Source organism: Equus quagga, chromosome 13, assembly GCF_021613505.1.
Source record: "Equus quagga isolate Etosha38 chromosome 13, UCLA_HA_Equagga_1.0, whole genome shotgun sequence".
In the NCBI taxonomy this organism is placed as follows: domain Eukaryota; kingdom Metazoa; phylum Chordata; class Mammalia; order Perissodactyla; family Equidae; genus Equus; species Equus quagga.
The window spans coordinates 85,208,915-85,233,744 of record NC_060279.1 but is presented as its reverse complement, the minus strand read 5'-3'; the positions used below and the strand labels follow the sequence as shown (position 1 = coordinate 85,233,744).

The window sequence follows — 24,830 nt, the reverse complement described above, 5'->3', positions numbered from 1 at the left end:
GGTTAGTGCTCTGGTTTTGGGGGACAAGGCTGATTACCATTTAAATATTTCATCTTCATATACTACCCATGTGACCTTGAGTGTTAATGTCCAATCTCTGATCCTCAGTTTCCCCATCTGCAACATGTTGTCATGAGTCCCACTCCTCAGAGGTGTTTTGGGGTCAGTGGTGCTGGGTTCATAGGAGGGATAAATCATTTTAACTTCCAGTCCTGATTAAGATGTGTGGGGTTTGAAACATGAGAGTATCAAGGTGTCAGACTCCACAGTCATGGTGGATGATGGATTTGCCCACTCAAGAACCCCCATCTGCTCCTAACACTGAGAAATGTTGTTTGTAATATTTCTGGTTTGCAGCCATAGTCAATTGCAGAAAAAGAGAAATGAAAGTCCTGAAATAGAGAGAGAATGGCAAGAAAAAAAAAATCAAAGCTGAGTAGCCACAGTGCCTGGAACCATCAAGGGGTCATTAGAGTGGAGGTTTTCACATCTACATGGAAAGGAGAGGGATCCCAGGTCCTCACAGACAGGGAAGGGAGCAGGGCTCAAGGTTAAAGTTGGAAGCTGTATTTCCCCTCCCTCATATATGTGGGTGGGCACTAGATTATCTCTGCCCACTGACCCAGCCCAGAGGTCAGCACTGAGTCATGTCCCATGTGTTTGTGGAACACATTCATTTCAGTATAGTCCCCCATAGATGTTTGTCTATGTGTGAGTATGAGGTTCATAGTGGAACCAACCCTTCTGAGCACATGCCCAGTCAGATGCTAAGTTTGGGAGAGGGGTTACCACAGGGCAGTTCAGTTGCAACAATCCACTCCTTTCAGCCCTGAAGCTCAGGACAGCCCTGGGATAAACTAGGGAAAATCAGGTGTGTAGGAGGTTAGCATTCAACATAAATAGACATCAAAGAGAAGTCCTAATAATGATAAACAGTGCTGTGAAAGACAATGTACCAAGTCATGACTGGAATTTTCATATCCAAGGAAATAGAACACTAGGAATAAATGAAACTCATTTTAATATGAGCATGTCTAAATATCTGAAAAAATAAAAGAGGAAAGTAAATTCTTGGAAAAACAAAAGGAGTTATATTGCAGAAGTGTATGGAATTTTAGAAATGAATTAGACAAATATCTTAGAGGCAAAAATAACACTTTCATTTAATATACTCAAAATATACTTTTCCTCAATGAGATGACATAGCCAAAGATCCAATTACGAAACTGGAATACAATATTGAGGGAATTTTGTAGGATGCAACATATACTGGAATGAGAAAAGTAAGATTCATGGGGAATAGAAAGGGAAAAATAATGTATGTTGTGAATTTCAGAAGGAAAGCAGTGAGAATGATGTCTGCAGCAGGCCTAGAGGCAAATAGCGGGTATTCTGGAGACATGTAGAAGTAACACATAAGTGGTCAGGTGCATGAATATATCAACGAAATCTGAGTCTTGATTTTTAAAGGCAAAGTGAAGGAAATCGATGGGAGCTGAGCTTGAAACACACACACAAAAATGCCAAAAGATATGGAAAAGTACAATCAAAGAATTAATTGTGAGTGAAGAATTCTATACTCACTCAAATTACTACTAAGGGGCAAAGGTGAAAGGGTCAGCAGAGGAGAAATCCCCTAGTTTGAGGAGACCTGGGGCGCATCTGACATGTTTGGACTCATGTCTCACATGTTGAAACCTCCACGTCAGGCTTCATCATCAGGAGAGATGAGAAGGGTGTTGGTAGTAGATCCTTAACCATCAGATGTATTCTCCCCTCCTTAAAGTTGGATTGTATTTTTTATTTGAAATAAGAAAATGCTTTCAAGTATCTTAATAAAAATAAAGAGCAAAAATAAGGTGTTTACAGATGTACAAGGTCTTAGACATTTTACTGTTTACATGCTCACCAAAAGTAACACTAAAATATGTATTTAAGCCAAAGAACAATAAGAAAATCAGAGAAATTGAGATTAAAAAGTGAGGAAAATAAAGGCAAAACAAATAAACTTTGGAAAAATTTGCTTATATATGCATACACATATACACACATATTTAAATTTAAGAAAGCTGAGTCAAAATATTGTGTGTGTGTGTGTGTTAGTTTGTGTGTGTTAGAGAGAGAGAGAATACTTTTGAAAGAAAGTAAGTACTGAGAGTTCAGCTAAGGTGAAACGTTCTTTTCCTATCTAAAGCAGAGGATGCATCAAAAATAGTTCAAAACCATATCTAAATACCAATATAAACAATGGAGTTAACTACCTAAAATTAAAAGTGCAATTTATAACATCCCAACTGGTTAATGTAATTGTACAAAAGAAGTAAATCTTAATCAAACCAAACGTGGTCTGGAAATTCAAAGGGAAAGTAGGAGAATACAGGATATCTTAATTCATAAAGAAGCAACAACGCTTAAATAAAATGGTGGCGATACCTCAAAATATTCTTTTATTTCCAAACATTAAAAGATTATGGACTTACTCTAGGATAGCAGAATAAGAGTTCTTACCATCAGGCTCCCAAAGAACAATGATTTTGACAACAAGAATTGAAGATGGCTGAACCTCATCTCTGAAATAACACCCAAGTCCATACTGATAACCTTCATCTCAATTCAGATTCATGGGACATGGTGGGTTCAGAAACTCACATGAACTCATTTTCATTCATAGTTTTACATCTTGTGATATTGGGCAATGTCTTCAGAGACCCAGTTTCTCACCTGGGAAGTGGCTCACTGTCTGACTAGACTTTGGTGAACCTGAACAGGTTGATGGTGATCATGCTTTGAGAGAACCTCAGTGCCAATATATGAAATATTTGATATAACAGATAAAGAGAAACTTTGGTTGATGTTCAGTGTCTAGTGAAGGCTACAGCTTTCTCCACCTTAATTTAATCTCACCTCACAAAATTGTACAGAATATACACATAAGTTATAAATAGAAATGTATTACTTATCAGTAATAACAAATAGACTGATTAGTATACAAATGAAAGTCAAGAATATCGCCAGTGTTCCACAAGACCCTGTGGATTCCATCTTGAACAAAACGTTCAGACGTATCTTTATAGGATGTAAAGACCATTTTTAATAATGTTTTTTTCAGAGCGCTGAGTTATAGTATACCACCTGACTTTCACTTCACTCAGCAGTGTGCTCATTCAAACTGTTGGTTTGGTATTTCAGGAGAAACTATGACAGGTATCATCCGACAAGGAAAGAAAGACTTAATGGATCCAAAAAGGGTTTTAGGGAGTTATTTTGGATTTATCTGTTCTAATCTGGACCCAATTGTCATCCATTTATTCAGTTATTTAAAACAGATTCTGTATTCTGATTTGAAGAGGTACACACATCAAATTATGTGGTAAATAAAAATAGAGAAAAATATATTACAGGAAATTGGAGCAGAGCATGAAGATGAACATAGATGTGGACCCAAACCTATCATGTGGATGCAGCCACGTGTTATAGGGGTGAGAAAAGAAGGGGTCCAGTCAAGAAAAATCAATAGTGGTACAGAGAGAAATTACCACAATTTAACTAGAGAAAAGCCTCGACAGGAACAACCCATGTATTTCCTACACCTGAACTATGTTTACATTCTCAATATTCTCAGCAGACTGCTCTCCCTATTTATGCCTCTGATTTTCTTCCAGAACCTCTTGGTATCATCAGATTTATTTCCAAGCTTCTATCTCCCTAAATAGTGGGTGTGTTCCCTCTTGTGTTTATCTCCTGGCTGTAACTTTGGGTCATTCTCTGACTGGGCTGAGTTGAAACAGAAGCACCCTGATAGCCACCATGATCAAGGCAAACATGCCCATCTAGATGAGATTCTCCATTGTGTAATCTTGGTTGTTTGATTCTAGAAATTGAGGACCAAGAGATCACAGTGGTCAGGGCAGACTGAAATCACCCCAGGATCCCTGCATGTCCATCCAGGGCACCTGCCTTCTGTTGACAGGATTTGGTTCTCTGGACCCAGCTCCATAACTGAGAATTTCTCCTTACTCATCCTTCCTGGAGTCTGACTTGTTTTGTGAGGGTTTGAGCTTATCAGCTACTCCTGAGAGCCAAAACCAGAGAGTGTGAATGAGGATACTTAGGCATGCATAGGTAATCTCTTTTCTCATCTCCAGTGAGTCTCAAAAACTAGCTAAAGCCAATCTCAATCCCTTGAGATGAGCATCTCCAGAGTCTCATCTTCAATCTACTTAGGAGGCAGAGATGTCCATTTGGGGCTTTATTTTGTCCTGAGAATTAGTAATATGAAGGAGTGAAGGGCTGGGTCTACCTTTCAGTTCCTCCGTCTCAGCCAGTTCTTTTTGTCTCTGGCTCAGGATTACATATTTCACATCATTTTCCTTTCTTCTCTCTATCAAAGTATTCTTTTAGAAAATAAATGATGAGCTATCTACAAAATAGGCTGTTTTTCTCAGATGAAAAATAATCCTAATTAACATAAGCTAATTATTCTTTCAGTTTGTATTCTATGTAAGAAGATTGATGAGAAACAAGCAAAAAAGGTAAATGATAAAATAAAATATTTAGAAGGGCACATGGACAAAATACAGATATCTATAGATGTAAGATAGGCACTGGAAATTTGAAAATTTCAATACCAAGGAATACCAGGAAACATGGAGATGGAGGAGGGGAATACTAAACATAAGTTCTTGTGGAATAAGTTTCAGAGAATGACCAGATCTGGGTGACAACCTGCTGCTCATGGGAATTGGGCAGAAATCCTGCCTTTCTCCTTTCCTCTCATGCAATGACAGTGCTTCCTGGTGGGGACAGAACATGCTCAGCATGGACAGAAATCCCCAGAGAAGAATTTATGGACCTTCTTCCACAGAAATTCACTGGCAGAGAACTTCAGAACTAATTGAGCCTTTTGAAATGCAGGATAGGATTTTGCTTTTGAGAGAGGAGAGAATAAAGTTTCAGATATGGATAGAATTTTGTTGATATCTCATCCAAGGATGGCTGAGAGAACTCAACTTCAGGTTATAAGTTCTACTGAATCCCCCAGCTTCCTCGACCTGAAAATGAGAGGCTATCTTTACCTTCCTCTTCCAAAATTGCCTTGATCACTCTTAACCGACCCCAGAAATCAGCACCATGGGCAGAGTCAGCTCTTTTCCCCCACCTCAGCTGAGGGTCTTTCCCTTCATGCATTTCCTCTCATACTGACCACATAGATCCCCTCCTGACTCCATCACAGAGCCTGGGTGGGCTGAAAGGGAGGGTGCAAGCTACATTCCTGAGGGAGAAGGAAGGAGCTGTGTTGAAGAGAGGGAGACTGTCAGCCAACATACAGCAGGTGTAGACTGTGAGTGCTGAGGTCCCCTGAGGCCACACGTCATTCCCTTCTGCCTGTGAAGAGGAGCCTATAGCAGGGAATTGGATCTCATAGATTTGTAGAGAAACAGGTTTTTTTTTTTTTTGCTGGAGTCCTGTGGGGCCTCTGTATCCAAAGGTTTAGAGACCATCTCTCTATACAGATGGTAAATTTCAACCTGCAGAGACCTCGGACACTAGATCGTCACAGGGCTCTCCATGGTGACCATGGGACCTGGGACAGTCCATATGGATGTTTTGGGGGGGGGGGCTCTTGGAAAGGAATCAGACCTGAAGTTTCAGGGGAGCCCTTCTCTCCTCAGCCTCCACAGCTGTCACTCAAGGTCCCTCTCTGACTACTCATTATCAGTCCAAACCCTCTGTGCTCCCACAGTTGCCCAGGGGGGTTCAGTAGGATGAAGCAGGAGGTGTGGGGGACAACTCACCTGCCTGTACCTGGTGCCAAGGGTCCCTGAGGCATCCATGGAAGAGAGTTCCCTGTGAGAGTGTGACTCTCCCACCTATAGAAGATCCAGGCATAGTCTGGGCCCCTGAGAGCTGGGGTTAGATCTGGGGCTGAGCACACTCTCCTTCCCCCGAGAAGTCCCCCTCCACTGAGCCTACTGAGTCCTGAGGTCTCAATAACCAGGACATCAAAGGAGAGGTGACCGCACCAATCCTCTTTTCCTTAAAACTCACCAAGTCACTGAAAGGCAATGAGGGAAGGTGTCCCGGCACTGCTTCCCATGGTCTCCAGCCGTGCAGAGGATGTATAAAGTCCACAGAGCCTGGCAGGACAGACACATGGGGTGTGACAAGGTCCGGGCTCCATGCAACACATCACGAGTTCCTCATCAGTAGTTCCTCATAAGAAGGAGAACAGCCCCTCCCAGGGCCTCACTCTGCTCTTCCTGAAGTGTGGGGCTGAGGAGACAGTAGGTACTGGGGATCTTTCAGATCAGATTTGAGTCTCTTCATACCCCACACACTCTGCCTCCACCTCGTGCCAACACAAATCCTTAAAGTGACACCTGTTTCAGAACATGAGGCTTGGAGATGGCAGAAGAGCCAGCACAACCTCTGTTGCAATTCTGGGTCTGCCTCTTATAGGGGCTTCATGACTTGGGGCAAATCACTTCCTTTGCTGAGCTTCTGTAAAGGCAAATTTTATTCCTTCCTTTCATCAGCTAGGAAGTCAGTCAATATTTACTGAGCAGTTACCCTGTCCATTCATGGTGCCAGGCACTGGAGAGTCATTGGTGAAGCTGACAGAGTCTTTCCCCATGACTCCTGGGGCTAAGGTGAATGAAGACAGAGATTACAAATATTTAGGTGGCAAATAATTCAGCTGTAGTCTTGTTTTAATACAAGCTGGAAGAAAAAAGAAAACAGGGTACAATGAGATTCAATAACAAGTAGATGTCCTGCTACCTGGGTCCTGGTTGTGAGGGGTCCTTCTGGGAGAAGCAGTGACCCAAAGTAGGAGCAGGGGTTATCCTAGAGGTGGTGGGGCGGGCATCCTTGCCCAGAAAGATCTGAGTTGTTTTCAGAGTTGAGGCCAATCAGGAGAACGCGGGACCTTTCCACACAGGATCTTGAGAAGCTTGAAAGCATTTTTAATTTTATCTTTGAGGCAATGGGAAGATTTTAAGCAACAAGACAGTATGAACAGATTTCTATTTTATAAAGACTATCACCATGTAGAAAACATAAGGCAGAAAGAACTTATTGATAATTAACTATATTAAAAATAAAACTCCAACATTACTCTAGCCCATGGATGGTGTGTTGATCAGTATTGTAAGTCATTTATATGTTTTTCATGTATATTTCTTACACAAACTTATAAGACAAAATACATTTACAGTTGACTAGAAAGATACCAGACAGCTACTTGGACTAGCAATTTGGAAAGGAGTGGGCTAGGTGCAGACCAACTGAGGGAACAGCTGGAGGAAGGCACAGAATTGTTAAGTAGCTCAGTTCATGCGTGTGTTTGTGCATGTGTGTGGTTACCTGTGATGAGTTTGGTTGAGGAGGAGAGTTGTGTTTGCTGGGGCTGGTGAGTTTAGCTCAGCCCTGATCATTGACAGCCTTGAACATCAGATGGTGCAACTGTATGTTTTTTGAAGATGGAAACAGTAAGCATTTTGAGCAGGGCAGGATCAGACAAGAGAGAGTTATTAGAAGAGTCCTTTGGAGGCAGCGAGAAGAATGAAGTGGAGTGGAGGCCTGGACTAGAGGACCAGGGAGGAGGCTGATGAGATGATATAGATGAGACGTCTTGAGTGTTGTGATAGATCAGGGGTTGTTAGGAAGGACTCAGGGGGCGTGGTGGTGTGGATTTGAAGAGTGGATGTGAAGTGCAAGAGATTGACAAACCGAGTGCTGTTCCTCTCTCTACCTTGGTGCCTGGAGGAGCCAATGGGGCCCTCACAGGGAGGACGACCCTGGGGGAAAGGGAGGCTTGGGGAGATGCTTAGAAGGCTGATCACCATTTCTCAGAAGAAAGCATGGCCCTGCCCCCTGAGCTGGGATTGTGGAGTTTCTTCCCCTCAAACACATTCCTTCACTGACTTCCTTGTTTCTATAAGTTGGCACCACCTGTTTCTTCATCGCCCTCCTTCAAAACCTCTGAGTCATTTCCGCCTCCTCGGAGCCACTTCCTTCCCAGGCAGAACTTTTTAAAAATTATTTTATTGAAGACATATCAGCTTATAACACTGTGTAAATTTCAGAAGTACACTATTATATGTCAGTTTCTATATAGACAGCATCATATTCACCACCAACAGTCCAGTTTTATCCATCACCATGCATATGTGGCCCTTTGCCCTCTTCACTCTTCCCCTCTGGTAACCACTGATCTGTTCTCTTTGTGGATGTGTTTGTTTTTCTTCCACATATAACTGAAGTCGTGTTGTGTTTGTCTTTCTCTGTCTGACTTATTTCACTTCCCAAATCCTTCGTGTAATTACACGAAACAAATTTTTTCAGGCTTATTAAGGTAAAATTGACAAATAAAAAGTCATTTATTTTTAAAGTTCACAATGTGATGTTTTGATATACGTATACATTGTGAAATAATCAGCATAATCAAGCTAATTGCCACATCCATCAACTGACAGAGTTACCATTTCGTGTCTGTGTGGTGATGACACCTAAGATCCACCCTTTAAGCAAATTTCAAAGACACAATAGAGTCTTGCTACCTGTAGCCACATGACTGCACTTTAGATCTCCAGAACTCATTCATCTGCATAACTGAAACTTTGCATCTCTCTGTCTCCCCATTTCCCCTGCCCGTGGCAACCACCATTCTACTTTGTTTCTGTGGTTTTGACTATTTTAGACTCCACATGTAAATCAAATTATGTTTTATTTGTCTTTGTCTTGCTTATTGCACTTAGCATAACGCTCTCCAGGTTCATCCTTGTTTTCACAAATGGCAAACTTTCCCTCTTTTTAAAAGATGAATAGTATTCCATTCATTGGTTGATGGACATGTGGGTTGTTTCACATCTTGGTTATTGTGAATAATGCTGCAATGAACTTAGGAGTGTAGATATCTCTATGAGATCATAATTTTATTGAATAGGAAATACACCCAGAAGTGGGATTTCTGGATCATATGGTAGCTCTACTTTTAATTTTTTAAATTAATTTATTTTCTATTATGGTAACATTGTTTTATAACATTATGTAAATTTCAGGTGTCCATCATTATATTTCAATTTCTGTGTAAATTACATCATGTTCACCACCAAAAGACTAATTATAATCCATCACAGCATGCATGTGCCTAATCACCCATTTAAACTTCTTCCCTCCCCCTTTCCTGTCTAGTAACCACCAATCCAATCTCTGTCTCTATGTGATTGTTTGTTGTTTTTATCTCCTACTTATGAGTGGGATCATATAGTATTTGACTTTTTCCCTCTGACTTATTTCCCTTAGCATAATACCTTCAAGGTCCATCCATGTTTTCACAAATGGCTGGAATTCATCGCTTATTTATGGCAGAGTAGTATTCCATTGTGTATATATACCACATCTTCTTTATCCCTTTATCCCTTGCTGGGCACCTAGAATGCTTCCAAGTCTTAGCTATTGTGAACAATGCTGCAATGAACATAGGGAAGTATCTATCTTTATTCATTTGTGTTTTCATGTGCTTTGGATAAATACTCAGCAGTGGAAGAGCTGATCATATGGTAGTTCTATTCTTAATTTTTTGAGAGTTGGCATACTCTTTTCCATAGTGGCTGTACCAGTTTGCACTCCCACCAGCTGTGTATGAGAATTTCCTTCTCTCCACATCCTCTCCAACACTGTTGTTTCCTGTCTTGTTAATTATAGCCATTCTGATGGGAGTAAGGTGTTACCTCACTGTAGTTTTGATTCAAATTTCCCTGATGGTTACTGATGTTGAACATCTTCTCATGTACCTGTTGGCCATCAGTATATCTTCTTTGCAGAAATTGCTGTTAAGATCTTTTGCCCACTTTTTAATTGGATTTTTAGGTTTTTTTGTTGTTGAGATGTATGAATTCTTTGTATATTTTGGATATTAAACCCTCATCAGATATATGGTTTGCAAATCTCTTCTCCCAATTGTTAGGTTGTCTTTCCACTTTCTGGATGATTTCCTTTGCTGTGCAGAAGCTTTTCAGTTTGATGTAGTCCCATTTGTTTATTTTTTCTTTTGTTTCTCTTGCCCAGTCAGACATGGCACTTGAAAATATGCTGCTAAGACCAATGTCAAAGAGCATACTGCCTATCTTTTCTTCTAGAAGTTTCATAGTTTCAAGTCTTACATTCAAGTCTTTAATCCATTTTGAGTTGATTTTTGTGCATGGTGTAATACAATGGTCTACTTTCATTCATTTGCATGTGACTGCCCAATTTTCCCAACACAATTTATTGACGAGACTTTCCTTTCTCCATTGTATATTCTTGGCTCCGTTTTTGAATATTAGCTGTCCATAAATGTGTGGGTTTATGTCTGGGCCCTTGATTCTGTTACACTGATCTGTGTGTCTGTTTTTGTGCCAGTACCATGCTGTTTGGGTTATTATAACTTTGTAGTATATTTTGAAAGCAAGAAGCATGATACCTCCAGTGTTGTTCTTTTTTCTCGTGATTCCTTTGGCTATTTGGGTCTTTTCTTGTACCACATAAATTTTAGGATTCTTTGTTCTATTTCTGTGAAAAGTGTTGTTGGAATTTTTATAGGGATTGCATTGAATCTGTAGATTGATTAAGGAAGTATGGACATTTTAACTATACTAATTCTTCCAATCCAAGATCATGGAATATCTTCCCAATTCTTTGTGTCTTCTTCAATTTCTTTCAACAATGTTTTATAGTTTACAGTGTACAGATCTTTCACCTCTTTGATTAAGTTTATTCCTTGATATTTTATTCTTTTTGTTGCAATTGTAAATGGTATTGTATTGTTAGTTTCTCTTTCTGCTACTTCATTGTTAGTGTATAGAAACACAACTGATTTTTCTATGTTGATTTTGTATCCTGAAACTTGACTGTATTCATTTATTATTTCTGAAAAATTTTTGGTGGATTCTGTAGCCTTTTCTATATATAAAATCATGTCATCTGCAAATAGTGACAGCTTCACTTCTTCCTCTCCAGTTTGGATCCCATTTATTTCTTTTTCTTGCCTGATTGCTGTTGCTAGGACTTCCAATGCTATGTTAAATAAGAGTGGTGAAAGTGGGCATCCTTGCTGGTTCCTGTTCTTAGATGGATAGCTTTCAGTTTTTCTCCATTGAGAATGATATTAGCTGTGGGTTTTTCATATACAGCCTTTATTATGTTGACGTGCTTTCCTTCTGTACCCATTTTATTCATAGTTTTTTTAACTATAAATGGAATGGATGCTGTATCTTGCCAAATGCTTTCTCTGCATCTATTGAGATGAACATGTGATTTTTATTCTATTTTGTTAATGTGGTGTATCACGTTGATTGATTTGTGGATGTTGAACCATCCCTGCATCCCTGGAATAAAACCCACTTGATTATGGTATATGATCTTTTTAATGTATTGTTGTATTCAATTTGCTAGTATTTTGTGGAGGATTTTTGCATCTATGTTCATCAGTGATATTGGCCTATAATTTTCTTTTTTTATGTTGTCCTTTTCTGGTTTTAGTATCAGGGTAATGTTGGTTTTGTAGAATGAGTTAGGAAGCTTCCACTCCTCTTTAATTTTTTTGAAGAGTTTGAGAAGGATAGATATTAATTCTTCTTTGAATGTTTGGCAGAATTTGCCGGGGAAGCCATCTGATTCTGGACTTTTATTTTTGGGGAGGTTTTGGATTGCCTTTTGATCTCCTTACTGGCGATTGGTCTACTAAATTTCTGTATTTCTTCTTGATTTAATTTTGGAAGATTGTATGATTCTAGAAATCTATCCATTTCTTCTAGGTTTTCCAATTTGTTGGCATATAGCTTTTCATAGTATTCTCTTATATTCTATTGTATTTCTGAGGACTCCATTGTAATGTCTCCTCTTTCATTTCTGATTTTATTTATTTCAGCCTATCTTTTTTTCTTGGTTAGTCTAGCTAAAGGTTTGTCAATTTTGTTTATCTTTTCAAAGAACTAGCTCTTAGTTTCATTGAATTTTTTCTATTGTGTTTTTAGTCTCTATTTCATTTGTTTCTGCTCTGATTTTCATTATTTCCTTCCTTCTACTGATTTTTGGCTGTGTTTGTTGTTTTTCTAATTCCCTTAGGTGCAGTGCTACGTTTTTTGTTTGTGATTTTTCTTGTTTGTTAAGGGAAGCCTGTATTGCTATAAACTTCCCTCTTAGAACTGCTTTTGCTGTGTACCATAAAATTTGGCATGTCACTTTCATTTTCATTTGTCTCCAGGTATTTTTTTAATTTCTCCTTTGATTTCTTCATTGAATCAATAATCGTTCATTAGCATTTTGTTTAATCTCCACATATTTGTGGCTTTTCTGCTTTTCTTCCTGTAGTTGATTTCTAGTTTCATATCTTTGTGGTCAAAAAAGATGCTTGCTATTATTTCAGTCTTCTTAAATTTATGTAGACTTGTTTTGTGGCATAATATGTCATCTATCCTGGAGAATTTCCTTTGTGCATTTGAAAAGAATGTATATTCTGTGGTTTTTGGATGAAATGTTCTGTATGTATCAACTAAGTGAATCTGGTCTAATGTGTCATTTAAGGCCAATGTTTCCTTATTGATCTTCTGCTTGGATGATCTATCCATTGGTGTAAGTGGAGTGTTAAAGTCCCCTACTATTGCTGTATTACTGTATATTTCTCCTTTTATATCTGTCAATAATTACTTCATATGTTTAGTTGCTCCTATGTTGAGTGTATAGATATTTACAAATGTCATATGCTCTTGTTGGATTATTCCCTTTATCATTATGTAGTGACCTTCTTTGCCTCTTGTTAAAGTCTATTATGTCTGATATAAGTATTGCTATCCCAGCTTTCTTTTCTTTGCCATTCGCATAGAGTATCTTTTTCCATCCCTTCACTTTCAGATTGTGAGTGTCTTTAGGTCTAAAGCGTGTATTTTGTATGCAGCATATATTTGGGTCTTGTTTTTTATCCAATTGGCCACCCTGTGCCTTTCGATTAGAGCATTTAGTCCCTTGACATTTAAAGTAGCTATTGGTAAGTATGCACTTGTTGCCATTTTGTTACATTTTATTAGGATGTTTTAGTAGTTCTTCTCTATTGATTTCTTCTTTTCTTGCTCTCTTCCCTTGTGGTTTGATGGATTTCTTTAGTATTGTTTTTGGCTTCCCTTCTCTTAATTTTTATGTATTAATTATAGGTTTCTGGTTTGTGATTACTACGAGGTTCATATATAATAACCTACCTATATAGCAATCCATATTAAGTTGATTATCTGTTTAGTTTGAGCTCTCACTAAAACTGCTACTCTTTTGCTCCCTTCCACTCGCCTTTTATGTTTTTCATATCAGGTCTAACCTCTTATTTTGTACATGTGTATCTGTCACTCTCTTATCATGGAAATAGATAATTTTAGTACTTTTGTCTTTTGACCTTCACGTTATCTTCATAGGTGGTTGATCGGCTGCCCTTACTGTATATTTGCCTTTACCATTGATTTTATTAATTTTTTAAAAGTAATTTTCTTATTCCTGTTTGTGGTCTTCTCTTTCTCACTTAAATACATCCCTTTAGCATTTCTTGTGAGGCTGGTTTCTTGGTGATAAACTCCTTTAATTTTGCTTGTCTTGGAAACTCTTTATCTCTCCTTCCATTCTGTGTGACAACGTTTCTGGGTAGAGTATTTTGGGCTGTAGGTTTTTTTCCTTTCAGCACTTTAAATATATCATGCCACTCCCTTCTAGCTTGTAAGGTTTCAGCTGAGAAGTCAGCTGATAGCCTTATGGGTTTTTTTGGTGTGTAACTTGTTACCTTTCTCTTGTGGATTTTAGGATTCTCTCTTTAACTTTAATTCTTGACATTTTAATTATAATGTATCCTGCTGTGGGCATCTTTGAGTTTACCTTGTTTGATATCTCCATAGCTTCTGTACTTGGATGTCTGTTTCCTTCCCTCTGTTAGGAAAAATGTCACCTACTATTTCTTCAAATAGATTCTCTGCCCCTTTGTCTCTTTCTTCTCCTTCTGGGACACCTATAATATAGGTGGTAGTTTGCTTGATGTTGTCCAAGAGGTCCCTTAGACTGTCCTCATTCTTTTTAATTCTTTTTTTTATTTGGTTTCTTCAGCTTGGGTGATTTCCTCTAGTCTTTCATCCAGCTTGCTGGTATATTCTTTTGTATCATATACTCTGCTATTGAGTCCCTCTAGTGAATTTTTTATTTCCAATATTGTATTCTTCATTTCTTATTGGTTCTTTTTTATATTTTTCAATTCTTTGTTGAAGTTCTCACTGAGTTCATCCAATCTTCTCCCAATGTCAGGGAGCATACTTATGACTATTTGTTTGAACTCTCTTCAGGTAGATTGTTTATTTCTTTTTCATTTAGTTCTTTTTCTGAGGTTTTGTGCTCTTCCCTTACTTGGAAAATTTTCCTTTGTATCCTCATTTTACCTCTTTCTCTGTGCTTATATGTATGTATTGGGTGGGTCAGCTACATCCCCCAATCTTGGAGAGGTAGGCTTACATAAGAGATGCCTAATGAAGCCCACCAGTGTGCTTCCTCATCATCATCAGTTCCAAATGTTCCAGGAGTTTCCCCCATGTGGGCTATGTGTGTTCTGTTGTGGCAGAGTTGCTCTTGTTGCAGGTGCCTGGGTAGGCTATGCTGTCCCCCTGGCCAGCTGGTTGTAATTCTCATCTGTGTGGTGGCTGCTATGGACCCTTCAGTCACTTTATTTGGCATAGGGAACCCTAGCACAGTTTGTTGCAAGGTCTAGTAGCAGATTACTGTTGCAGTTTTTCTTTTAAGTGAGTAGGCACCCAGCTTGGCTGGTTGCTTGACTCAGGAGCTTATAATTTCTGTAGGCCTCTGGCCTGCAAGGCACTTGTCAGCTCTCTCAGGATTGAAGCTGAGTGGGGTTGGCCCCAGGCACAGGAGCACTTAACTTTTTCAAGCATTGGAAGGTGAGGCCGATCTCCTATGTGGCTGTTTGAGAAGTACATTTCCGCTGCAGCTGACAAGCTTCACCACCCACAGGGCCATATACATCATCAAAACAGTCCTGCCTCATGTGCACGCCCCAATCTACTGAAGCAGGCCCCATCACCCCACTGCAGAGGCCCCACACACTCCACCAATTCCCCAAAGCCTCCACCTGCTCCTCATATATGCCCTGCCCCAGAGAGGCAGACCCACTTGCTGGGTTGCAGAGTTTCCAGGCACGCCATGTATGTGGGCCCACAAGTTGTCAGAGGGCTTGCTTTTGGGTGGGGCCAGTCCCTAGGGCCAGCTGCCTGCCCTGACTGATTGGATTAAGTCAGGGATCTACTGGGTGGAGCAGACCCCAGGCTACAGGCCAGGGGAAGAACTCCAATAGCATCTGCCAGTGTCTGTCAGTACTCCTATACTAGGTCACAAAAATGGCTTCCAAAAATGTCTCAGTATCTCAGGAGGTGGTCCCAGCCTGGGGAGGTCTCACCTCTCACCAAGATGCACCCAGAGCCTGTCAACTGAGTCCCTTTTCACCAAAGAACTGTGCTTCTTTCTTTCTAGTTATTTTAGACTGCTTTCTGAAATGGGTGTTTGTTTGTGGGCCCTTTAAGAGCAGGCTTTTTTACCCTTGTGTCTCATAGCTTTTTGGGGTACTCCCCATTGTTGTTAGTAACCAGTAAAGCCAGATATTATAACATTCGTCTTGGTTGTGCTGAGTCCAAAAACTTCTTATAGTGATAATGCTCCCCTTCTCAGATTCCCCACTCCTCCAGGGAAAGCTGCTTACCTTAAGATTGCTCCCAGCCAGTCATGAAATGCCACAGTTTGTGAAGGTGGCTTTTTTCCCTCCAGAAATGAATTTCTACCTCTTTCGTCTCAGTTAGCACTGTCCCTTGTTGTGGGTGTTCCTTTTATCCAGTTTTTCTGTTCTTTCTCAGGGGTAATTGTTCCAAGAGTGGTTGTAAATTTGTTGTGTCTTTGGGAGGAGGTGAGTTAAGAGTCTGCCTACACTGGAATGTTGACACCACCTCCCATCAAATTCTTATATATCCTTGTTTAAATTTATTCCTAACAATTTTATTTTATTTTTGATGCAATTGTAAAGGGGATTATTTCTTTATTCTTTTTTCAGATTTGTCATGTTTAGTGTATAGAAATTCAACTGATTTCCATGTGGTGATTTTGTATCCTGTAAATTTACTAAATTCACTCATTAGTTCTAGCAATTTTTTGGAGTCTTTTTCATTTTCTCTATATAAGACCATACCATCTGCAAACAGAGACCATTTTACTTCCTTTCTGATTTAAATTCATTTGGTTCTTTCTCTTGTTTGATCACTCTGCCCAAGACTTCCAGTACTGTACTGAATAGGACTGGTCATCCTTGCTTGTTTCTGATCTTAGAGGAAAAACTTTCAGCTTTTCACTGTTGAGGGTGATGTTAGCTATGGGCTTATACTACATGGCCTTTATTTTATTGAGCTATGTTTATTCTATACCCAATTTCATGAGAGTTTTCATCATGAAAGAATGTTGTATTTTGTCAAATACTTTCTTGGTATCTATTGAGACAATCATATGATCTATATCTTTCATTTTATCAATATGGTGTATCACATTTATTAATTTGCCTATATTGAACAATACTTGTGTCCCAAACTCACTAGATTATGGTGCATAATCCTTTTAATGTGTTCTTGAATCTTGTTTGCTAAGGTTTTGTTGTTAATTTTTGCATCTACATTCACCAGGGATAGTGGTCCCTAATTTTCTTTTCCTGTATTGTCCTTATGAGGCTTTGGTGTTATGATAATTATGTTTGTATGTGCTTCCTCTTCTTCAATATTTTGAAAGAATTTGAGAAGGATTGACATTAATTCCCCCTTTAAATGTTTGGTAGAATTCAGCAGTGAAGCCATCTGGTCCTGAGATTTTCTGTTGGGAGATTTTGGATAACTGATTCAAGGTCCCTCCTTTTGTTGGTTTGTTCAGATTTTCTATTTATTTTTTTATTTAATCTTGGTAGATTGTATTTTTCTAGCAATTTATCCATTTCTTATAGGTCATCCAACTTGTTGGTACGTAATTGTTTATAGTAATATATTATGATCCTATATATTTCTGTAGTATCAGTTGTAATGTCCTCTCTTTCATTTCTGATTTTATTTGTTTGAGTATTATCTCTTTTTTTCCTAATTGATCTCCCTAAAGGCTTGAAAATTTTATTTATCTTTTTGAAAAACCAACTCTTAGTTTTGTTGACCTTTCTATTGTTTTTCTGGTGACTACTTCATTTGTTTCCATTCTGATCTTTCTTATTTTCTTCCTTCTACCAACCTTGGACTTAGTTTGTTCTTCTTCTTCAGTTCCTTCAGGTGTAAAGTTAGGTTTGGTAATTGAAATATATCTATTTTCTTAATATATGCATTTATTGCTATAAATTTCCCTCTTGGAACTACTTTTGCTGCACCCCATAGGTTTTGGTGTATTGTGTGTCCATTTTCATTTGTTTCAAGATACTCTTTTATTTTCCTTTAGATTCCTTGTTTGTCCCACTGGTTGTTAAGGAGTGTGTTGTTTAGTTTCTACATGTTTGTAAATTGTTTGGCTTTCCTCTCATTGTTGATTTCTAGTTTCATACCATTGTGGTCAGAAAGGATACTTGGTATGATGTCAATTTTCCTGAGTTTGTTAAGACTCATTTTGTGTTCTATCTTATGATCTATCCTGGAGAGTGTTCCGTGTGTGCTTGAGAAGACTGTGTATTCAAATGCTGTTGAAAGGAGTGTTCTGTATATGTCTATTAAGTCCAGTTGGTCTAAAGTATGGTTCATGTCCAGTGTTTCTGTGTTGATTTTCTATCTGGATGATCTATCAATTTCTAGAAGTGGAGTATTGATGCACTCTGCTATTATTACACTATTGTCTATTTCTTCCTTCAGATGTGTTAGTATTTGCTAAAGATGTTTAGGTGCTGTGATGTTGCATGCATATGTATTTATGATAGCTGTATCTTCTTGATGAGTTTACCTCTTTGTAATTATATAATGGCCTTGTCTTTTGTTTCCATATTGGTTTAAAGTCTATTTTTTTCTGATATAAGTACAGCTACCTCCACTTCTTTTTGTTTTCCACTTTCATGGAAATAGCAAGAGAGTGAGAAAAAATCAATAAGATGGCATTGGTAAGTCATTACATATCAATAATTACTGGAAGTGTAATTGGACTTAATTCTCCAAACAAAAGGCACAGATAGATAATTTTAAAAAGTATATGTTACCTACAAGAGACTCACTTCAGCTTTAAGTACACACACAGGCTGAAAGTGAATGGATGCAAGGCTTATATGGGGCTTAGAGATAGTAAATGATGTACAGAGAAATACTGATCTCTTATGTTTTTCTGTTTATGTAGCCAGATTATGTCTTTGGCTATCAGCTAACAGGTGTACAATGGGCTCATTATGGAGTAGCCATGATAGCAAATATAGTCTATGCATCTGGCCTAACAGCATGAATGTCTTCTCATCAAGGATGTCTTAACTTCTGCTGCTGTTGAATGTCCAAACATCAGAGTGATTCAAAGCCCTTGATATAGTGCTAGCCCTCTCACAGAGACAAACTAGCCACTTGTTGAAAGTTGATGGCATAAGACCCATACCATTGTTGGCTAGTGATCAGTCTTTATCAAGATTGACACATGATCCAGGTATGTATTTGTCTTTCTTGCTTGCATGGCCTCAGCCAAAACTACTATATCTGAGTTCATTGTCTCACACTGGAGTACGCACGTTATGGCAAATGAGGTGGGTAAATGCCTATACTGCCAAGGAAGTTACTAGTTTTATTATATACAGAATAACCTAAGAGATGTCAGCCTGATAGAATTTGCAATGGCCTCTTACTAGTAGAGGTAAGATGCCAGCATGGAGGTGACACTCTGCAGAGGGTGGAGCACTGACCTTCAAGGGCGGGTTCCTTGGATATCTCCATGTCCAATAGTGGCAATTGTATAATATTGTGTACACAATAGGTAACATCTATAGTTCTGGAAACCGAGGGTTTAATTAAGAGTGATTCTTTTCACCATCACCTGCAGTGACATACTTGGGAATTATGTGTTTCATATCCCACAACTACAGGTGTCCTGGGTCTAGGTATTCTGATTATCAGGATGAAGATCACTTCAACCCTGGGAAGCAATAAGGGTTACAATGAACTCGAATCTATAGATGCCTCCTGATCATTTCCAGCTCTTCATATTGGTTAGAAAGCAGCCATAGAAGAAGATGGTAAGTAGCCCTTATCTTCATCAGGTAGTATTGTTGCTACCTAATGTGTCAAGGAAGAGGTGTTTGGAAATCATAGAGAGAGTGTCTCTTAGTACTCAAATGCCAAATTAATCATAAATGCTCAATTTAAGCAAACACAGCCCAACAGGATCATGGTTAAACAAACAAACAAACAAACAAACAAACAAAAACAACAAAATAGGGGCTATTTCCCCTTAAGAATGAAGGCATGGGTTAGCCAACCATGAATATTAATCAGACCAGTGGATGTGTTGCTAACAATGAGAGAAATCTCTAAAGGGTGGTAGAGGGATGCGGTGGGCTGATAGTAGCCCCATAGATAACCGGGTTCTAATCCCTGGGACCCGCGAATATTAACTTTATTGCAAAGAGGATTTGCAGGAATGATGAAGTTAAGGATCTTGAGAAGGGGAGATCATTCAGGATTTTCTAAATGTCATCACAAGTGTCCTTTTAGAGAGGGGTTGAGAGAGATTTGGGTACACAGAAGAGGAGAGGGTGATGAGACAATGGAAGCACAGAGAAATTTGAAGATGCTACTCTGCTGGCTTTGGAGATGCAGGAAGTGGTCATGAGCCAATGAATGCAAGCAATGCAGGTCTAGAAACTGGAAAAGACAAGGGAAGAGATTCTTATCCTGAGCCCCCTGAGGGAGTGTGGTCCCGCTGGAAACTTGACTTCAGCCTAATGAAAATGATTTCAGACTTTTGCTTCTAGAACTATAAGAATAAATGTGTATTCTTTTAAGCCAACAAGATTGTGGAGAATTTTTACAGCAACAATAATTAACACAGTGGGGGAGATGATAAATGTAACAAGGGCCATGAAACCAGTTGCAGCAGTGTGGGGGGGGGGGGGGGGTGTATCTTCCCAGTAACTCTCACCTTGTGTGTCTTTTTCCCTTGAAATTTTGAACAGCAACCATCCTGAAAAATGGATGCAGTAAACTTAATGAGAGGCAGGAAATGTTCTAAGTGGTGCAAAGAAGGGATGACGTAGCAGATGCTGAAACTGCTCTGCCCATGTTAAAAATGGATACTCTTTTCAATTTTGTGAACACCACCTCCTAGTGTTCATTCACTCCCCACAGCCAGCACCTGTGTCTCCTTGACGGAGGGCTACCCTCAGTCTGTCAGAATCCACTGTTTCTGCAAACATGGAGAATCAGAAGTCTCTGGGAATTTATGTCCCATTGGGTCAGTTTACAACTCCAGGCTGATGGGCAAAGGTGTAGGAATAACCTAACTCCCTTTCACTCTGGGGGGCGGCCCTCAGGTGTGAATTTTTTTCAGGGTTCACCTGAGAGACTTTTCCGAAATCAGCTCCCTTGCAATTTGGTTATGTCATCCCTCTTTTGGCTTCCTTCTCTTTTTTCTCCCATCTCCCTACTTCTCTGTAAGCCCCTCATCCACACTCCAGAATCATTCCTTAAATAAACTACTTCTCCATGAATCTCCATCTCAAGACTTTTCTGGGTAAGATAACCAAAGCAAGGTGCTTTTTTGGTTGGTTTGTTTATTTCATTTTCTACTTATTTTTCCTGGTGCATAGAAATGACTTCGATTGTATGTTTGTATCTTCCATCCAGTGATGCTGATAAAGTTACTGTTTTTAATGTAATTGTTTACTGTGTTTTTTCTATGTAAACAATTCAGCCACTTGAAATAAAATTTTATACCATTCTTCCCAGTGCTTATACCTTATTATTATTATTATTATTATCATCAATCATCATCATCATCACCTTTAGCCTTAATGCACTTGTTAGGACCTCCAGCACAGTGCTTAATAGAGTAGTGATGGAAAATTTCTTTATGTCATTCCTAATTGCAATGGCAAATATATCAACTTTTCCGTTATAAGCATGATGTTTCTTTAGTTCTTTATAAATTTCTTCACAATTCAAATGAGAAAAAATTCCATTAAAATATAATGAAAACCTATTGGTCATAACCAATATTTTTCTTCTGCATGTGATCAGCTAAACATATTTCCCTCTCTATTTTGTTAAATACATTGGTTGATTTTTTTATGTTTTTATTTTTATTCTTTATTATTTTATTGAGGTCATAATGGTTTATAACATTATGAAAGTTCAGGTGTACACTGTTACTTATCATTCACCATATATATGTTCACTTTTACCCTTTTGTCCACCCCCCAATCCCCTTCACCTCTGGTAACCACTAATCTGTTCTCTTTGTCCATGTGTTTGTTTATCTTCCACATATGAGTGAAATCATGCAGTGTTTATCTTTCTCTGTCTAGCCTATTTCACTTAACATAATACCCTCAAGGTCCAACCATATTGCTGCAAATGGAATGATTTTGTCTTTTTTTTCCTCTTTTTTTTGAGGAAGATTAGCCCTGAGCTAACTACTGCCAATCTTCCTCTTTTTGCTGAGGAAGACTAGCCCTGAGCTAACATCCATGCCCATCTTCCTCTACTTTATATGTGGGACGCCTACCACAGCATGGCTTGCCAAGCGGTGCCATGTCCACACCCAGGATCTGAACCGGAGAACCCCTGGCTGCCAAGAAGCAGAACATGTGCACTTAACCACTGCACCACCAGACCGGCCCCTGATTTTGTCTTTTTTATGGCTGAGTAGTATTCTATTGTGTATATGTATACCACATATTCTTTATCCATTCATCAGTTGAGAGGCACTTGGGTTGCTTTCAGGTCTTGGTTAACGTGACTAATGCTGCATTGAACAGAAAGGTGCATGAGTCTCTTTGAATTGTTGATTTCAAGTTCTTTGGATAAATACCCAGTAGTGGGATAGCTGGGTCATATGAGATTACTATTTTCAATTTTTTAAGAAATCTACATACTGTTTTCCATAGTGGCTACACCAGTTTGCATTCCCACCAGCAGTGTATGAGGGTTCTCTTTTCTCCACATCGTCTCCAAGATTTGCTATTTTTTGTCTTGGTGATTATAGCCATTCTGAGAGGTGTAAGGTCGTATGTCATTGTAGTTTTGATTTGCATTTCCCTAATTATCAGTGATGTTGAACATCTTTCTGTGTGCCTATTCGCCATCTGTATATCTTCTTTGGTAAAGTGTCTGTTTATATCCTCTGGCCATTTTCTGATCAGGTTGTGTGTTTTCATTTTTGTTTAGTTTTATGAGTTCTTTATATAGTTTGGAGATTAACCTCTTGTCAGATATATGATTTGCAAATATTTTCTCCCAGTTGGTGGATTGTCTTTTAGTTTTGTTTCTAGTTTCCTTTGCCTTGCAGAAGCCCTTTGGTCTGATGTAGTCCATTTCTTTTGCCTGAGGAGGCATGGTATTCGAAAAGATGCTGCTGAGATCAATGTCAAAGAGTGTAGTATCTATATTTTCTTCTAGGAGTTTTATCATTTCAGGACTTACATTCATGTCTTTAATCCGTTTTGAGTTAATTTGTGTGCATGGTGTTAAGATAATGGTCTACTTTCATTCTTTCGCATGTGGCTGTCCAGTTTTCCCAACACCATTTATTGAAGATCCTTCTGTCTCTACATGGTACATTCTTACCTCCTTTGTCCAAGGTTACCTGTCCGCAGATGTTTGGTTTTATTTCTGGGCTTTCAATTCTGTTACATTGATCTGTGTCTGTTTTTGTACCAAAAACATTCTGTTTTGATTACTATAGCTTTTGAATTCACTGTCATTTAGATTGTAAGTTTCGGTGTCTTCAGGGTTGGTTTCTGGAGAATTGCTTTTGTCCTTCTGTTCTAAACTGTTGCTGTAGGTTCTGACGGTGTTTAACCAGCAAATCTTTCGCCCCGGCACGTTGTGGTTGTATTAGGTTGCAGATTCCACATGCTACCACTAGGGGGAAGCAGGAGCTGTGTTTCTGATCTCAACGCGTCTGCGGGAAGTTGTGGGAGTACTATGGGCGCTTGTGCTCCCCAGCATTGCGTTTGGGCGCAGGCGGCGGCTGTGCTTGGTGGGCGGGGCTTCCTCGCACGGTCCAAGCCTGGGCCAGGCCTTGGGACCACAATGACATGGTGGGCTCTCCTGCCACTGGGAAAGCAATCATGAGCAGGCTGCCTCTGTCTCTTCCTACAGTTGTTCTGAGCACCCAGCCGGGAATGCAGTTGCCTGGGCGCATAGATCTGCCGTCGCCTCTTTTGTGGCTGGCCTGGCCACTGTGCTTGATGGGCATAGCTTCTCCGAGGGACCAGGCTTGTGCCTCTGCTTGGGGCCACAGTGGCGTGGTGGGCTCCCCCACCACTGGGAAATCAATCACTAGCGGGCTAAGTGCTGCCATTGCTTCTTCCTACAGTCACTCTGAGATGCCTTCCCACGCTCGGGATGCTGCGGTACTCATGGCGCCCGCACCAAGCAGGAAAGCATTTGTGCACATGCACAGGGCTGTGGGGAAAGGGCAGGGGCGTCCTCGCCTATCTCCACTTCTTCCCGGAGATCCCGTCCATCCGCCTTCAGATTTGTAGCTGTGTGAGTCTCTCAGGTGTCCTATTGTGCTGTGTGGGTTTCCTCCATTGGTCAAAGAATATCCATTTAGTGGTAGTTCAAAGATAACAGCTCACACACCCAGGTGGCGGCCATCACTCTCCAAGAATTTCCTTTTTTTCTTTTTTCAGATTTATTTTAAGCATGTGTGTAATTGCTCTTCAAAGCATTTTTATTATGGCTGTTTTACAGTCCTTATCAGATAATTCCAACCTCTTTGTCATCTCGGCGTCAGCATCTGTTGACAGTGGTCTTTTCTCATTCAAGGTGAGATTTTCCTGGTTCTTGTTATGAACTGGACGTTTTGGGTGTTATGTTGTGAGAGTCTGGATCTCATTTAACTCTTCTGTTACAAAAGGCTTTTCTGAAGCGTGGCGGGGGTACTGATTCATTATCGCCAGGAGGAAGGTACAGTCCCGGTCCCCCACGTGGCTCCCTTGACACCCACTGTGTCACTCCTGGGCTCCCAACCGTCTTAGCCCATCTGCTGCTTTCTCTCCACTGTTTGGAGAATTCTCAAATTTGTTGTTTATACAAGGTCCAGGAGATTTACTGTGTCTTATGGGGGGTTAGGGAGACAAACTTCTACTTCCCCTTGGTCCAAAATTGGAAGTCTGACATGCAGGTGATTTTTATATATTGATGATGTATCCAGTGACACTGGATCAAGAAGAATAGATCTATGTATTATTTGGGGATTTCTATCCACAGAATTTTGTAATCTGTGAGTATTACAGTTTCACTCCATCCCCTCAGTGCTTATGATGTTATTTTTCTTTATGTAATTGGTTGGTTCTTTCAGTGCCCTGCTGGATAAAAGTAGTCATAGTGAACATTCTTGTCTCATTCTCCGTCACAGGCAGAAAGATTTCAAATTTTTACCTTTAAAAATTACTTTTTTTTGTAGATTTTTAAGGTTCCTTTGATAAATGACAGAAAACTCCCTTTTATTTCTGAGGAGCTTTTTTTTTCATTATAAATGGTGATGTATTTTTCATAAACTTTGAACCTGTCGATGTGATCCTTTTTTTCTATTTGTTCTTTTATTTTTGAATTGCATTG

The 24,830-nt window shown here is 39.4% G+C and overlaps 1 protein-coding gene across 1 annotated transcript in view; it reads right to left on the bottom strand.

The window, feature by feature from the left end:
* The window catches only part of LOC124250287 (leukocyte immunoglobulin-like receptor subfamily B member 3), an 80,002-nt gene extending 73,829 nt beyond the window's left edge, over positions 1–6,173 (bottom strand). The window contains exon 1 of the mRNA XM_046682104.1: positions 6,049–6,173. The gene's annotated coding sequence lies outside the window, so the exon portion shown is untranslated. The remainder of the gene's footprint in view (positions 1–6,048) is intronic.
* Positions 6,174–24,830: the final 18,657 nt, after the last annotated feature.